Below are 16,196 nucleotides of genomic sequence, written 5' to 3' on the forward strand. Positions count from 1 at the left end.
TCCCTGGATTCGCTTTAGTAACAACATCAGGTGTAACTGGATTGGCTGTAGCTACAACATCGGGAGTGCCTGGATTTGCAGAAATTACAACATCAGGTGTGCCTGAGTTGACTGTAGTTACAACATCGGGAGTTCCTGAACAGGCTGTAGTTACAACATCAGGTGTGCCTCTATTGGCTGTAGTTACAAAATCAGGAGTGCCTGGATTCTTGGTAGTTACAACAACAGGAGTGCCTGGATTGGCTTTCATAGCAACATCAGCAGTGCCTGCATTGGCTGAAGTTACAACATTAGGAGTGCCTGGATTGGCTGTAGTTACAACATCAGGAATCCTTGGATTGGCTGTTGTTACAACATCAGATAGTTCTGGATTGGCTGTAGTTACAAGATTGCTTGTGCCTGGATAGGCTGTAGTCACGCAATCACAAGTGCCTTGATTGACTGTAGTTACAACATCAGGTGTTTCTGAATTGACTGTAGTTACAACATCAGGAGTGCCTGGATTTGTTGCAGTTACAACATCGGGAGTGCCTGGATTTTCTGTAGTTACAGCAACAGGTGTGCCTAAATTGACTGTAGTTACAACATAAGGTGTAACTGGATTGGCTGTAGTTAAAACATCAGGTGTGCCTGGATTGGCTGTAGTAAAAACATCGGGACTCTCTGGATTGGCTGTAGTTCCAACAGCGGGAGTCCCTGGATTCGCTTTAGTAACAACATCAGGTGTAACTGGATTGGCTGTAGCTACAACATCGGGAGTGCCTGGATTTGCAGAAATTACAACATCAGGTGTGCCTGAGTTGACTGTAGTTACAACATCGGGAGTTCCTGAACAGGCTGTAGTTACAACATCAGGTGTGCCTCTATTGGCTGTAGTTACAAAATCAGGAGTGCCTGGATTCTTGGTAGTTATAACAACAGGAGTGCCTGGATTGGCTGTAGTTACAACATTGGGTGTGCCTAAACAGGCTGTAGTTACAACATCAATTGTACCTGAATTGACTGTAGTTACAACATCAGGAGTGCCTGTATTGGCTGTAGATACAACGTCGGGTGTTTCTGGATAGGCTGTAGTAACAACATCAGGTGTGGCTGTAGTTACAACATCATGTTTGCCTGAATTGACTATAGTTACAACATCAGGTGTAACTGGATTGGCTGTAGGTACAATATCAGGTGTGTCTGTAGTTGCAACATCGGGAGTTCCTGGATTTGCAGTAGTTACAACATCAGGTGTGACTGTAGTTACAACATCAGGAGTGCCTGGTTTGGCTGTAGTTACAACATCAGGTGTAACTGGATTGGCTGTAGTTACAACATCGGGAGTTCCTGAACAGGCTGTAGTTACAACATCAGGTGTGTCTGTAGTTACAACATCGGGAGTGCCTGGATTGGCTGGAGTTACAACATCAGTAGTGCCTGCATTGCCTGTAGTTACAACATCAGGAGTGCCTGGATTGGCTGTAGATACAACATCGGGTGTTTCTGGATAGGCTGTAGTAACAACATCAGGTGTGGCTGTAGTTACAACATCGGGAGTGCCTGAATTGACTGATGTTACAACATCAGGTGTAACTGGATTGGCTGTAGTTACAACATCGGGTGTTCGTGGATAGGCTGTAATTACAACATCAGGAGTGCCTGGATTGGCTGTAGTTCCAACATCGGCGGTGCCTGGATTGGCTGTAGTTACAAGATCAGGAGTGCCTGGATTGGCTGTAGTTCCAACATCTGGAGGGCTTGGATTAGCTGTAGTTACAACATCGGCGGTGCCTGGATTGGATGTAGTTACAACGTCAGGTGTGCCTGAATTGACTGTAGTTGCAACATCGGGTGTGCCTGAGTTGGCTGTAGTTACAACATCAGATGTGCCTGGATTGGAAGTAGTACCAACATCAACAGTGCCATGATTGGCTATAGTTACATCAACAGTAGTTCTTGGTTTGGCTGTTGTTACTGCATCAGTAGTACTTGGTTCGGCTGTAGATACAGCATCAGTAGTATTTTGTTCGGCTGTAGTTACAGAATCAGTAGTACTTGGTTCGGCTGTAGTTACAGCATCAGTCGTACTTGGTTCGGCTGTTGTTACAGAATCAGTGGTGCTTGGTTCATCTGTAGTTACAACATCAGTAGTACTTGGATTTTCTGTAGCAGTTACAGGGATTTCTGTAATTGAAAGTTCTACTGTAGTTGAAGAGATTTCTGTAGATGCCATTGAGGTACTGCTTGCAGAAACTGCAGTAACAACAGAAGTCACAGTAAGCTTTATTTACACATAATTCTATATGTGTATCTGCAGTCTAATATCAATAGAAATATATACTCCATATATGACATATTTTCATACATCTTAATCAGTCACATGTTCTCTCGAAGCAAAGACACAAACTTTCAAACCACTCTTTTGATTTCACTGGGGGAAATAGTGAATCGAAATGATGTACACTACCATTCAAAAGTTTGCTTAGAAATGTCCTTGTTTTTGAAAGAAAAGCACATTTTTTTGTCCATTAAAATAACATCAAATTGATCAGAAATACAGTGTAAACATTGTTAATGTTGTTAATAACTATTGTAGCTGGAAACGGCAGATTTTTTATGGAATATCTACATAGGCGTACAGAGGCCCATTATCAGCAACCATCACTCCTGTGTTCCAATGGCACGTTGTGTTAGCTAATCCAAGTTTATCATTTTAAAAGGCTAATTGATCATTAGAAAACCCTTTTGGAATGATGTTAGCATAGCTGAAAACTGTTGTGCTGATTAAAGATAAAATAAAACTGGCCTTCTTTAGACTAGTTGAGTATCTGGAGCATCAGACATTGTGGGTTCGATTACAGGCTCAAAATGGCCAGAAACAAATAACTTTCTTCTGAAACTCGTCAGTCTATTCTTGTTCTGAGAAATGAAGGCTATTCCATGCGAGAAATTGCCAAGAAACTGAAGATCTCGTACAACGCTGTGCACTAGGAAACCTTAAGTCTTATTATATACAGCCGGGAGGAGTTTTTGGATATAAGAGCAACGTCAACTTACCAACATTACGACCAGGAATACGACTTTCCTGAAGCGGATCCTCTGTGTGGATCACCACACAGGACAATGGATTGGATCCCAGTAGGCGACCCAAAACAACGGCGCCGCAGAAGGCGCAGACGGAGCGGTCTTCTGGTCAGGCTCCGTAGACGGGCACATTGCTTACCTCTCCCGAGTTTACTACTCGCCAATGTCCAGTCTCTTGACAACAAGGTAGACGAAATTCGAGCATGGGTTTCCTTCCAGAGAGACATCAGAGATTGCAACATTCTTTGTTTCACGGAAACATGGCTCACTCAAGATACATTATCAGAGTCAGTACAGCCACCCGATTTGTTCACGCATCGCGCCGACAGAAGCAAATATCTCTCTAGTAAGAAGAAGGGCGGGGGTGTATGCCTTATGATTAACGAGTCGTGGTGTGATCATAACAACATACAGGAACTAAAGTCCTTTTGTTCACCTGACCTAGAATTCCTTATGATCAAATGCCTACCGCATTATCTACCAAGAGAATTCTCTTTGATTATAATCACAGCCGTATATATCCCCCCCAAGCAGACACCTCGACGGCCCTGAAAGAACTTAATTGGACTCTATGTAAATTGGAGCCAATGCCTCCACGCCTTCAGAGCCTTGACAACAGCCAACAGCTCCCGATCACCCACAACATAGTTTCACTCTGCCAGGGTGAGCTTCTTCAAAAAAAAGGCACAGGGGCGGAGCTTTGGTGGCGTACCCGAGCGGTGAGACAACACAGCTCCTATCCCAGCCTCGGACGCGTCTACCTCTACTATAAATGCCAAAGAGGGATCAGGATGAGCCAACACAGGAGCCGAGGTAAACAGAGCCTTTAGGTGACCAAAAGCCCTGTCCGCCCCAGCTGACCACTGCAGTCGCACCAGTCCCCCCTTTAGCAAAGAGGTAATGGGAGCCGCTACCTGACCAAAGCCCTGGATAAACCTCCGGTAGTAGTTGGCAAACCCTAAAAACCGCTGTACCTCCTTTACCGTGGTTGGAGTTGGCCAATTACGCATGGCTGAAATGCGGTCCTTCTCCATCTCCACCCCTGTTGTGGACAGGCAGTAGCCTAGGAAAGAGACGGACTGTTGGAAGAACAGACATTTTTCAGCCTTGACGTTCAGGTCATGCTCCAGCAGTCGACCAAGCACCTTGCGCACCAGGGACACATGCTCGGCACGTGTAGCGGAGTATATTAGAATGTCATCTATATACACCACTACACCCTGCCCGTGCAGGTCCTTCAAAATCTCATCTACAAATGATTGAAAGACCGATGGAGCATTCATCAACCCGTACGGCATGACAAGGTACTTATAGTGCCCAGAGGTGGTACTAAATGCCGTCTTCCACTCATCCCCCTCCCGGATACGCACCAAGTTGTAAGCACTCCTGAGATCCAATTTTGTGAAGAAGCGCACCCCGTGCAATGACTCTGTCACACTGGCTATGAGAGGCAGTGGGTAACTGTACTTCACTGTGATCTGATTTATACCTCGATAGTCAATACATGGGCGTAAACCTCCATCCTTCTTCTTCACAAAAAAGAAACTCGAGGAGGCAAGTGAAGTGGAAGGCCGAATGTATCCCTGTCCCAGAGATTCGGAGACATAGGTTTCCATAGCCTCCGTCTCCTCCTGTGACAAAGGATACACGTTCTCCTGGGAAGTGCTGCGTCTACCAGGAGATTTATCGCACAATCCCCCTGTCGATGGGGTGGTAATTGAGTCGGCGAGAGCCAAATCGGCATATTCAGGGGGGATGTGTATGGTGGAGACCTGGTTTGGACTCTCCACCATAGTTGCACCTATGGAAACACCTACACACCTCCCCGAGCACTGACGTGACCATCCCTTGAGAGCCCCCTGTTTCCACGAAATAGTGGGGTCATGATCGGCCAACCAGGGACACCCCAACACCACAGGAAACGCAGGTGAATTGATCAGAAAGAGACTAATTATCTCCTTATGGTCCCCCTGCGTTATCATACATAGTGGAGCTGTGACCTCCCTAATCAGTCCCGACCCTAAAGGACGACTATCTAAGGCATGTACAGGGAAGGGCACATCAACAGGAACAATAGGGATCCCTAATACACACATGTGCGAAACAGGAAGCTCTGGGTAAGTCGGGTGTCTACTCACCTGGGATGATCCACCAGTGCCCTGCCTGCTGCCTCGACTCCCTGGAGAACCTCCCCAGCACCGATTAGCAGTATGTCCTCTGCGGCCACAGGTGGTGCAGGGAATGGCCCCCCCTCCGGTCCCCCTCATAGCAGCACCTCCTAGCTCCATTGGTGTCGGATCTGAGGTGCTGGGGGATGGAACTGACGGACCCCGATCCGGACGTCCGCGGGAGGCCAACAGGTTATCCAGCCTGATGGATAGGTCTACCAGCTGGTCAAAGGTAAGGGTGGTGTCCCTGCAGGCTAGCTCCCTTTGAACGTCCTCGCGTAGACTACACCTGTAGTGGTCGATCAGGGCCCGCTCATTCCATCCCGCGCCGGCGGCCAGAGTTGGAAAGTCCAGAGTGAAGTCTTGTGCGCTCCTCATCCCCTGTCTGAGATGATAGAAGCGTTCCCCCGCTTCTCGCTCTCCCTTCAGGTGGATGATCGAAAACCGCCCGGAAGCGGCGGGTAAAATCCTCATAATTGTCCAACGTCGGTCCTTCCCTTCCCCAGACTGCGTTGGCCCATTCGAGTGCTCTAACAGTCAGACAGGAGATGAGGGCGTTCACACTCTCGCGTCCCGAAGGAGCTGAGTGAACGGTTGCCAGGTAGAGCCCCAGCTGGAGTAGGAACCCCTGGCATCCGGCAGCCGTTCCATCGTATATACCCTCGGGAGCGCGAGCCGAATCCCACTGGATCCAGGTGAAGGAGGGGTGGATAGCGGTGTGGGTTGTTGTGGGAGCTGGGGTGATGATGATGGGGTTGCTGGAAAACCCCCTCTCTCCCATCGCTCCATGGTTTGCAGCATGCGATCCATGGCTGTGCCGAGACTTTGCAACATAGTCGCGTGCTGCTGGACGTGCTCCTCCATAGGTAGTGGAGGGCTGTGTGCACCTGCTGACTTCATTTCATGGTGCGTATTTCTGTCAGAGTCTAGGTGATGTGGGTAAGGCGGAGTCAGGTGCAGGACACAGAGATGAGTAATAGTAACTTTACTCAAAATTAATCCTCCAACAAGGAGAACAAAAATCCAGAATCACATAAACGAGACAACTGACAACAATAAACACGCACAAAACCATGAAGGCTCCAGAGGGTTAAATAGTGAAATAATTCAAAAGTAATGGGAACCAGGTGTGTACAATACAGACAAAACAAATGGAAAAAGAACTGTAGATCGGTGGAGGCTAGAAAGCCGGTGATGTCGACTGCCGAACGCCACCCGAACAAGGAGCGGCATCAACTTCGGCGGAAGTCGTGACAAAAGGAGATGATCGTGGACTTCAGGAAACAGCAGAGGGAGCACCCCCCTATCCACATCGATGGGACAGTAGGGGAGAAGGTGGAAAGTTTTAAGTTCCTCGGCGTACACATCACGGACAAACTGAAATGGCCCACCCACACAGACAGCGTGGTGAAGAAGGAGCAAAAGCGCCTCTTCAACCTCAGAAGGCTGAAGAAATTTGGCTTGTCACAAAAAACACTCACAAACTTTTACAGATGCACAATCGAGAGCATCCTGTCGGGCTGTATCAGAGGGTAGTGAGGTCTGCACAACGCATCACCGGGGGCAAACTACCTGCCCTCCAGGATACCTACACCACCCGATGTCACAGGAAGGCCAAAAAGATCATCAAGGACAACAACCACCCAAGCCACTGCCTGTTCTCCCCGCTATCATCCAGAAGGCGAGGTCAGTACAGGTGCATCAAAGCTGGGACCGAGAGACTGAAAAACAGCTTCTATCTCAAGGCCATCAGACTGTTATTAAACAGCCATCACTAACATTGAGTGGCTGCTGCCAACATACTGACTCAAATTTCTAGCCACTTTAATAATTAAAAATTGCATATAATCATTCAACTGAGACTGCTTTTCTCTGTGTCACGGAGGCTCTCCACACTGCTAAAGCTAACTCTCTCTCCTCTGCTCTCATCCTTCTAGACTTATCTGCTGTCTTTGATACTGTGAACCATCAGATCCTCCTCTCCACCCTCTCCGAGTTGGGCATCTCCGGCGTGGCTCACTCTTGGATTGCGTCCTACCTGACAGGTCGTTCCTACCAGGTGGCGTGGTGAGAATCCGTCTCCGCACCACGTGATCTCACCACTGGTGTCCCCCAGGGCTCAGTTCTAGGCCCTCTCCTATTCTCGCTATACACCACGTCACTTGGCTCTGTCATATCCTCACATGGTCTCTCCTATCATTGCTACGCTGACGACACACAATTAATCTTCTCCTTTCCCCCTTCTGATAACCAGGTGGCGAATCGCATCTCTGCATGTCTGGCAGACATATCAGTGTGGATGACGGATCACCACCTCAAGCTGAACCTCGACAAGACGGAGCTGCTCTTCCTCCTGGGGAAGGACTGCCCATTCCATGATCTCGCCATCACGGTTGACAACTCCATTGTGTCCTCCTCCCAGAGTGCTAAGAACCTTGGCGTGACCCTGGACAACACCCTGTCGTTCTCTACTAACATCAAGGCGGTGACCCAATCCTGTAGGTTCATGCTCTACAACATTCGCAGAGTACGACCCTGCCTTACACAGGAAGCGGCGCAGGTCCTAATCCAGGCACTTGTCATCTCCCGTCTGGATTACTGCAACTTGCTGTTGGCGGGGCTCCCTGCCTGTGCCGTTAAACCCCTACAACTCATCCAGAACGCCGCAGTCCGTCTGGTGTTCAACCTTCCCAAGTTCTCTCAAGTCACCCCGCTCCTCCGCACACTCCACTGGCTTCCAGTTGAAGCTCGCATCTGCTACAAGACCATGGTGCTTGCCTACGGAGCTGTGAGGGGAACGGCACCTCCGTACCTTCAGGCTCTGATCCGTCCCTACACCCAAAGAAGGCCACTGCGTTCATCCACCTCTGGCCTGCTCGCCTCCCTACCTCTGCGGAAGCACAGTTCCCGCTCAACCCAGTCAAAACTGTTCGCTGCTCTGGCACCCCAATGGTGGAACAAGCTCCCTCACGACGCCAGGACAGCTTAGTCAATCACCACCTTCCGGAGACACCTGAAACCCCACCTCTTTAAGGAATACCTGGGATAGGATAAAGTAATCCTTCTAACCACCACCCCCCCCCCCCCCCCCTCCCAAAAAAAATGTTTTTGTAGATGTACTATTGTAAAGTGGTTGTTCCACTGGATATCATAAGGTGAATGCACCAATTTGTAAGTCGCTCTGGATAAGAGCGTCTGCTAAATGACGTAAATGTAAATGTAAATGTATAATAAATGTATCACTAGTCACCTAAACAATGCCACTTTATATAATGTTTACATTCCCTACATTACTCATCTCATATGTATATACTGTACTCTATACCATCTACTGCATCTTGCCTATGCCGTTCGGCCATCGCTCATCCATATATTTATATGTACTGTGGCGTACAGCAGGGCAGCCACCAGGGGGAGACTCGTCGAGGCCTGGTGACAGACGGCGTATACATCACGAGGCCATGGCGCCATCTGCTGGACGTGCCAGGTCTCGACGGGCTCTCCACCAAGGACTAATTGGGGCTGATTGGGGAATTGGTGAGTAATCAAGGACTGATTGCTCACCAGCTGTTCAAGCCCCATAAAGCTGCCAGAAGGGCAGCACACAGGGGAGTACTGGGGGAAGTGAGGTGGCTTCCGTGTAGTTGGAGACGGTGCCCGAGCTAAGACGAGGGAGTTGAGTTTGTGTGCCCCGACAGGATACAGCAAGACCCGGAGTCCAGAAGACGATATCCCGGAGAGGGTCTCATCGGGGAGACCTATCCTTTTCTTTTGATTTATTATTTAATAAACACCCTTGAAACCAGGCTAATCATACTCTGTCTGTGTCTGATCTGTGTAAACGTCTTGACCAAACCCCCTGGTCTGCCACAGTACATATTCTTAATCATTCATTTACACTTGTGTGTATAAGGTAGTTGTTGTGAAATTGTTAGATTACTTGTTAGATATTACTGCACAGTCAGAACTAGAAGCACAAGCATTTCGCTACACTTGCATTAACATCTGCTAACCCTGTGTAAGTGATCAATAAAATTTGATTTGATTTGACTACTCCCTTCACAGAACAGTGCAAACTGGCTCTACCCAGAATAGAAAGAGGTTAAAGACAGTTTGCACTGTTCTGTGATGGGAGTAGTACACAGCGTTGTATGAGATCTTCAGTTTCTTGGCAATTTCTCGCATGGAATAGCCTTCATTTCTCAGAACAAGAATAGACTGACGAGTTTCAGAAGAAAGTTCTTTGTTTCTGGCCATTTTGAGCCTGTAATTCAACCCACAAATTCTGATGCTCCAGATACTCAACTAGTCTAAAGAAGGCCAGTTTTATTGCATCTTTAATCAGCACAACAGTTTTCAGCTGTGCTAACATCATTGCCAAAGGGTTTTCTAATGATCAATTAGCCTTTTAAAATGATAAGCTTGGATTAGCTAACACATCATGCAATTGGAACACAGGAGTGATGGTTGATAATATGGGCCTCTGTACGCCTATGTAGATATTCCATTAAAATCTGCCGTTTCCAGCTACAATAGTCATTTACAACATTAACAAGGTCTACACTGTATTTCTGACCAATTTGATGTTATTTTAATGGACCAAAAATGTGATTTTCTTGAAAAAACAAGGACATTTCTAAGTGACCCCAAACTTTTGAACGGTAGTGTACATTTTTCAAGCAAAGTATAATACACCTATGTGTTGAATTGATGCGTCAACAGTCCAGGTAGTTCTGATATTCTGTAGTATTTTAGAGTAACATATTATCACAATCATCGATCACGGTTAAAAACTGATTTATTGCAGCTACATTGTCAAGCTGTCTGGAACAATGGCAATTCAACCTGCTGTGATCATGAGGAAGTGAAATACAAGTTACATATCGGCTGCCCTAGAATTGTATGGTACTGTATCCATGGACTTGTATATAGAATTCCAACTATTAAGCAATTAATTAGGATTTCTGTGTATCTCTGTTTTTTCAGGCCATTATTATGAATGAGAATTTGGTTGAGGGGCGAGCATTGTGTAAGAGTGACCTGTCAGAAGACTGTCAACTGTGGGACCTTACATACACTGCATTCGGAAAGTATTCAGATCCCTTGACTTTTTCCACATTACAGCCTTATTCTAAAATGTATTAACTTCATATTTTTCCTCATCAATCTACACACAATACCCCATAATGACGAAGTGAAAACAGGTTTTAAGATTTTTTGGGCAAAATTAAAAATGTTTCCATTGATCATACATGAGATGTTTCTACAATTTGATTGTGGTAAATTCAATTGATTGGACATGATTTGGAAAGACACACACCTGTCTATATAAGGTCCCACAGTTGACAGTGCATATCAGAGCAAAAACCAAGCCATGAGGTCGAAGGAATTGTTTGTAGAGCCCCGAGACAGGATTGTGTCAGGGCACAGATCTGGGAAAGGGTACCAAAACATTTCTGCAGTATTGAAGGTCCCCAAGAACACAGTGGCCTCCGTCATTCTTAAATGGAAGAAGTTTGAAACCACCAAGACTCTTCCTAGAGCTGGCCGCCTGTCCAAACTGAGCAATCGGAGGAGAAGGGCCTTGGTCAGAGAGGTGACTAAGAACCTGATGGTCACTCTGACAGAGCTCCAGAGTTCCTCTGTGGAGATGGGAGAACCTTCCAGGAGGACAACCATCTCTGCAGCACTCTACCAATCAGGCCTTTATGGTAGAGTTGCCAGATGCAAGCCACTCCTCAGTAAAAGGCACATGACAACCAGCTTGGAGTTTGCCAAAAGGCACCTAAAGGACTCTCAGACCATGAGAAACAAGATTCTCTGGCCTGTTGAAACCAAGATTGAATTCTTTGACCTGAATACCAAGCGTCACGTCTGGAGGAAACCTGGCACCATCCCTACGGTGAAGCATGGTGGTGACAGCATCATGCTGTGGGGATGTTTTTCAGCGGCAGGGACTGGGAAACTAGTCAGGATCAAGGGAAAGATGAACAGAGCAAAGTAGAGAGAGATCTTTGATGAAAACCTGCTGCAGACATCTCAGGACCTCAGACCGGGGTGAAGGTTCACCTTCCAACAGGACATCGAGTCCTAAGCACACAGCCAAAACAACACAGGAGTGGCTTCGGGACAAGTCTCTGAATGTCCTTGAGTGGCCCAGCCAGAGCACGGACTTGAACCCGATCAAACATGTCTGGAGATACCTGAAAATAGCTGTGCAGTGACACTCCTTATCCAACCTGATAGAGCTTGAAAGGATCCGCAGAGAAGAATGGGAGAAACTCCCAAAATACAGGGGTGCCAAGCTTGCAGCGTCATAACAAAGAAGACTCAAGGCTGTAATCGCTGCCAAAAGTGCTTCAACAAAGTCCTGAGTAAAGGTTCTGAATACTTATGTAAATGTGATATTTCCGTTTTTCATTTTTTTGCAAAATTTTCTGAAACCTGTTTTATATGTGTCATTATGGGGTATTGTGTGTTGATTTGATGAGGGGGGGAAACAATTGAATCCATTTTAGAATAAGGCTGTGATGTAACAAAATGTGGAAAAGGTGAAGCGGTCTGAGTACTTTCCCGATGCACTGTCGACAGGTGTGTGCTTTTCCAAATCATGTCCAATCAATTGAATTTAACACAGGTGGACTCCAGTCAAGTTGTAGAAACATCTCAAGGATGATCAATGGAAACTGCTGCATTTTGAGTCTCATAGCAAATTTACATTTATGTCATTTAGCAGACACTCTTATCCAGAGTGACTTACAGTAGTGAATACATACATTTCATTTTTTAATTTCATGCATTTTTTTATATATTTTTTTGTACTGGCCCCCTGTGGGAATCGAACCCACAACCCTGGTGTTGCACACACCATGCTGGCATTGCAAACACCATGCTCTACCAACTGAGCCACAGGGAAGGTGTAATGGGCTGAATACTTATGTAAATAAGGTTTTTCTATTTTTTCTGTTTAATAAATTAGCAACATTTTCTAAAAACCTGTTTTTGCTTTGTCATTATAGGGTATTGTATCTACATTTATTAGGAACAAAAAGATTTTATTAATTTCAGATTAAGGCTGTAACGTAACAAAATGTGGAAAAAGTCAATGGGTCTGAATACTTTCCGAATGCACTATGTGTACTTTGGATGGTGTGCATATTGATCGTGACCCTGCTTATAAATATCTGGGCATCTGGGTAGATGAAAAGCTGTCTTTTAAAAAGCATATTGATGAGTTAGTTAAGAAGCTGAGAATGGAAATGCGATTCTTTTAAATATATTTACTTTTTATTTATTTATTACCCCTTTTTCTTCCCAATTTTGTGATATACAATTGGTAGTTACAGTTTTGTCTCCCATACGGACTCTGGAGAGGCGAAGGTCGAGAGCCATGCGTCCTCCGAAACACAACCCAACCAAGCCGCACTGCTTCTTGACACAATGCCCACTTAACCCGGAAGCCAGCCGTACCAATGTGTCAGAGGAAACACCGTACACCTGGCGACCGTGTCAGTGTGCATGGGCCCGGCCCGCCACAGGAGTTGCTTGTGCGCGATGGGACAAGGACATCCCTGCCAGACAAACCCTCCCCTAACCCGGACGACGCTGGGCCAATCAATTGTGCGCCCCCCCAGGGGTCTCCCTTAGACCACTGCGCCACTCAGGAGGCTGAAAATTGGCTTCTTCTATAGAAATAGTTCCTGCCTCTCGTTAAATAGTAGGAAGCAGATTATTCAGTCGATGTTCCCATCAGTCCTAGACTATGGTCACGTCATCTATATGAACGCAGCTGCCACTTCATTAAAGCCGTCAGATGCAGTTTATCATAGCGCACTGCGCTTTATTACGGCAACAATTTTAGTACTCCTCACTGGATTCTCTACCAGAAAGTTGGTTTGTGGTAGGTTTGGTTTGTGGTTTGACGTCACTTAGGTTGATACATTGCTATGTTTTAATTTATAAAGCCCTTTTACTCTACTTAACATTATTACTAAACTTTAGACATAAGAGTTACCACACCTGGTCTCAGGGAAGTCTAACTCTGGAAATTCCTTAGGTCTCTACTGAGTTAGGTAAATAAGCTATTAGTTTTATTGAACCATATTTGTGGAACAATCTTCAAAATATTCTTAAATTTGATGTTTTGGAGCCTTTAGGGAATTTCAGAGAGCTGATTGAGGACATTAATACTGATGAATGTGTTTGTTTTTTATGACCGTGTTTTTCTTTCTGCTGCGTTTTTTTATATATTTTTTTATTCATCTTTAAAAAGACCTTGGTCTCAGTATGACTCCCTGATAAAATAAAGGTTCAATAAATATAATAAATAAATAGTCATTGAACACTGGTCATTTTAATAATGTTGACATACTTTATACACTGAGTACACAAAACATTAAGAACACCTGCTCTTTCCATGACACAGACTGACCTGACCAGGTGAATCTAGGTGAAAGCTATGATCCTTTATTGATGTCACTTGTTAAGTCTACTTCAATCAGTGTAGATGAAGAGGAGGAGACAGGTTAAAGAAAGATGTTTAAGCCTTGAGACAATTGATACATGGATTGTGTATGTGTGCCGTTCAGAGGGTGAATGGATGTCACGTCCTGACCATAGAGAGTCCTTATTTTCTATGGTAGAGTAGGTCAGGCGTGACTGGGGGGGTTAGTCTAGTTTATTATTACTATGTGGGGTTCTAGGTTTGTTTTTCTATGTTGGTGATTGTGTGTGATTCCCAATTAGAGGCAGCTGGTAATCGTTGTCTCTAATTGGGGATCATATTTAAGTAGCATGTTTTTCCACCTGTGGGTTATGGGATATTGTTTTGTGTAGTTGCATTGTCATCACGGTTCATTTATTCATTGTTTGTTTTATATTTTGCTAAGTTTCACGTTATAATAAAGATGTGGAACGCTACTCACGCTGCGCCTTGGTCCGACCATCATTACAACGACGAACGTGACAATGGGCAAGACAACAAATTGAGATGCCTTTGAACGGGGTATGGTAGTAGGTGCCAGGCACACCGGTTTGAGGGTGTAAAGAACCTTTAATACTACTGGGTTTATATTTTTCAACACCTAAGCAGCCCTCTCATATCATCAGTTTTTCAATAACCCGCTTTACAGAGTGGAATACCTTCAAAAACTAATATTGGACAACTTATAGACCAGCCATACTCAAAGGCGGACCGCGGTCTGGATCCGGATCCAGAACGGGGTCAATACGGACCTCGACTTATATATTTTTAAATTTAAGAACACAGTCAGGCTTTCAATTTAATGCAGTTGAGAGTTGTAATAACAGAACGCACAAGGTTCAATTTCGAAAATGTGGTAGTACAGTTTTCCTCGTTATGTCATTCACTGACAGATCACAGAGTCCTTTTTATAACCTGTCAGAAATTTCCAGCTTATCAACTAGCCCATGTTAAATACCAGCTGTCTAGGTCTTGTAGTTATTACGTGCCCATTGGGGCCTCAACCCCCAGGGGGCCCACATTGATTTTGTTGACTCATGCAGGTATCATAAGACATGGTAAAATGTGTAGAATCGCAGGAAATTAGCTTTAAACTGTTAAATGTTCTCTCTGCCCAATGGCAAAATGTGTTGAATTGCAAGAAATTAGCTTTAAAACTGTTAAATATTCTCTCTGCCCAATGGCAAAATGTGTAGAATCGCAGGAAATTATCTGCAAAACGTTTTTTTCTGCCAATAAGAGGGATCTTTTACTCCTCTTGTGTCAGTTACTATTTGTCTTTATATTAATAATTATTACCTCTGCATAGTTGAAGGGCTCATAAGCCAGCATTTCACGGTGAAGTCTACACCCGTTGTATTCGGCGCATGTGACAAATGAAATTTGATTTGATTTGAACAGTTTGGGGTCGCATGGGTCGCAAGTTGGGGGTTTGTTACTATGCCGATAATGACGATATTCATCCGGATTGTTGCTACCTAGAAAATGTGTGTGACGGGTAGTTGAGTGCCCCTGTTATAGACTTTCATAAACTAATATTGAACAGGTTGCAAACTTTCATAAACTAATATTGAACAGGTTGCAAACTTTCAGAAACGAATATTGTTCAGGTTAAAGACTTACTCTATAAACTGTAATACTGAACAGGTTAAACACTAATATCTAACTCATTATACAAAAAGTATAATATATAAATGGGAATATTGAACATGCTATAAAATCCCATAAACCCCCGTGTTATTGATCAGCAGAGTGAATACACAGGCAGATAGCTGGCAAAGAGATCCAGGAGGAGCGTTATCAGTTTTCAATAACAAACATTTTGAAAATGTTTCCTGTTATTATTGATCAGGTTATAGACTTGTATAAACTGTAATATTGAACAGATTATAAACTGTATTTTAGAAACAGTATTTAGACTTTCTTAAATTATATTATCAAACCGGTTACAGAGTGTAATATACACTTTATAACTTTAATATTGAACATGTTATAAACTGTGATAAATTGTTATATCGAACAGATGATATATGTTGGACCAGTTAAAAACACTTCTAAACTGCAATAAATGGTTTCCTATTGTAAAGTGCCGATCAGCAGAGGAAGTGTTCTCACCAGCAGCGATAAACAGGCAGATTATTAGCCCAGAGATCCAGGAGCGGATAATGCTGGTTATGGCCATGATGATGATCGTCTAGGTCCAGGTATCTCTCTCTCTACGATCCTTAGTCCTGATCCACTCACTGGTGGATGTACCTCTCTGTCAGACTGGTGTACTGAACGTTACACACACCTGTACTCTACACACACCTCTGGCTCCCCCAGGTCTGAATGGCAGGGTTTAGCCTTGGGGTGTTGTGTCCAATATGAGTCTGTCTAACCCTTGGACCCATTAAGTGTGTGTGTGTGTGTGTGTGTGTGTGTGTGTGTGTGTGTGTGTGTGTGTGTGTGTGTGTGTGTGTGTGTGTGTGTGTGTGTGT

This window comes from Salmo salar, chromosome 18, assembly GCF_965601325.2.
Source record: "Salmo salar chromosome 18, fSalSal1, whole genome shotgun sequence".
NCBI classification, from domain to species: Eukaryota; Metazoa; Chordata; class Actinopteri; order Salmoniformes; family Salmonidae; genus Salmo; species Salmo salar.